Genomic DNA, 2744 nt, shown 5'->3' with positions numbered 1-2744 from the left:
TTCAAGGAGTATATGAGGGACTGTCCTCATCATGGCTTTTCACAAGAGAACCTTATGAATATCTTCTATGGAGGAATTGACCAGAAGTACCAGATGGCACTCGATACTGCCAGCAGAGGAGAATTTTCTACAAACACTGCCGCTGAAGCAAACCTCTTGATCGAAAACCTTGCAGCGAGTAACAGCAATCATAGCCATGAGTATGATCGTTCTGTGCGTGTTGTTAGCTCCGTGAATACAGATGTTATTAAGAGTCTCACTGCGAAGGTAGACCTTCTTTTGAAGAGAGATCAGCAAGCTGTCAACATGTGCGACGGGCAGACGGGTGCGTATCAGCAAGTTGGAGTAAATTCAGGTTTTGAGGGGACAGAGGAGCTGAACTATGTAGGAGGACAAGGGAACTATCAGACTCATGGGTTTAATCAAAATTATAGAAATCATCCTCATCTCTCCTACAGAAGCACCAACGTTGAGAATCCTCAGGATCAGGTGTATCCTCTGTATAATCAACAAGGTAACTTCTCGCAAGGATTTCATAACAAAGGTGCTGGATTTAGTAGCTCAAATGTCCAAGGATACCAAGCCCCATCTACAACTCCACAAGATAACAAACTTGAATTGATGATGCAAGCACTGTTGGAAGGCCATAAGAAAAGTTCTGCTGAGATTAATGTCAAGATTGATAGCATGTTCAATGATTTGAATGGGAAATTTGAGAGGTTGAGTTCACGTGTTGATTCCATTGATAAGAGAGTCTCTGCTATTTCTTCTAGCTCTAAGAACAAAGAGTCATGCAATGCTATAACACTCCATGGTGGGATTGAAGATGGGCTGAGTTGTGTTGTGATCAACTCATGTTTGGCTTCCGCAGAGACGGGATCGGTAAATCCTGTGACTAGACCAGCCGATCCCATATATTCTGATAATTCGAGTTTGATCCCCAGAGAAGTTGGATCGACCGATCCCCCTTATAGATCGATCGATCCCGTCAATGACGCAGAACCAGTTTCAAAAAGTCTCAGATCGAGCGCTCCACGTCCAGACCAGTCGGTCCCTGTTGCAGGTATGGGAAAACCCAGCTCAGTTGTTCCTGATGCAGATACCAAGGAATCAATTCTTGCGGAACCAAAGCCCTATAGACCACAAATTCCTTTTCCAAGAAGACATGAGAAGAAACCTCTTGATGAAAAGAAGTATGGTCGGTACAAAGAAGCTATAAGTGAGTTCATCGCTGACATTCCCTTTACAGAGGCAGTAAAGCATATATCTTTGTTTAAGAAGGTTTACAATGATGTTGTGGTTGAAGAAAAGGATTTGGTGGATGTTAAGACGTTTTTGGCTAGAGAGAAGAGCATTCATGCTCCATCTTTGAAAAGACTACCCAAGTTAGAAGATCCAGGAAGATTTGTTGTTCCATGCTCCATCCTAGGAGTGAACTTTGAGGATTCCCTTTGTGACACTGGATCCAGTGTGAACGTGATGTCTAAGGCTGTTGCAGAGAGGTTGGGGATTGATGATATGAAGGCTTCTAAGGTCTCTCTTAAGTTTGCAAATGCTGTCACCACGACTCCACAAGGCTTCATTAGTAATTTAGATGTTCAAGTTGGGAGTTGTTTGGTTGCTAAAGATTTTCATGTTGTGGAAATGAGCGGGGGTTCTGTTATGCCTTTGATTCTTGGGCGACCTTTCCTAGCAACAGTAGGAGCAGTTGTTGACTTGCCTAATAAGAGGATCACTTTCTCTAACATTGATGATAAAGTCTTCTACAACGCAATCACTGCAAATGAAGCTGTACGACATGGCTCTTGTCTAGTCGTAGAACATGAGAAGATGGTGGATGTCATGACAATGGGAGAGAATGGTGATAAGAATGAGGTCAACGAAGTCCTGGATGGAGACACTCATTCTTCTGAGAAAAGGTCTAAGAGGGTTAAGAAGAGAGATAAGCCGAAGATAGAGAGAGTAATACCAGATCTTCACATAACCTTGGTACCCCAGAAATATGTTAAAGACACCATTGAGTACAAGGTGAAGTGCAAAGGAATATCTCGGCCTTTCTCTAAAGTTAAAGCCATCCTTACTCCGGAGTTTAAAGAAAAAGGCCAAGAAGCAATGGATGGTATGCTGAAAAAAACTTTGGAGCTTAAGTTGACGAATTGGAGAGCTTGTTCTGATATGAGTTCTCATCCTCCTATCACTTGACACCTGAAACCACGGTCAAGCTATAGACCTTAAACAAGCGCTTATGGGAGGCAACCCATGGGATTTGTGCTGGTTTACCCTTTTCTTTTTATTTGTCTTAGGATTTTGGTTTTGTTTTTAGTATTTATTACGGTGAAATTACGTCTGGTGTTAAGTGTTTTCAGGAATAGGTTCCAAACGCAGAAGATGCGAATTTTTTTTTTTTTTTTTGTTCCAGGAGCTTTGGATCANGGATTTGGTGGATGTTAAGACGTTTTTGGCTAGAGAGAAGAGCATTCATACTCCATCTTTGAAAAGACTACCCAAGTTAGATGATCCAGGAAGATTTGTTGTTTCATGCTCCATCCTAGGAGTGAACTTTGAGGATTCCCTTTGTGACACTGGATCCAGTGTGAACGTGATGTCTAAGGCTGTTGCAGAGAGGTTGGGGATTGATGATATGAAGGCTTCTAAGGTCTCTCTTAAGTTTGCAAATGCTGTCACCACGACTCCACAAGGCTTCATTAGTAATTTAGATGTTCAAGTTGGGAGTTGTTTGGTTG

This window comes from Camelina sativa, chromosome 15, assembly GCF_000633955.1.
Source record: "Camelina sativa cultivar DH55 chromosome 15, Cs, whole genome shotgun sequence".
Taxonomy (NCBI): domain Eukaryota; kingdom Viridiplantae; phylum Streptophyta; class Magnoliopsida; order Brassicales; family Brassicaceae; genus Camelina; species Camelina sativa.
The sequence above is the reverse complement of the archived record's forward strand: the minus strand, read 5'-3'. Positions refer to the sequence as shown.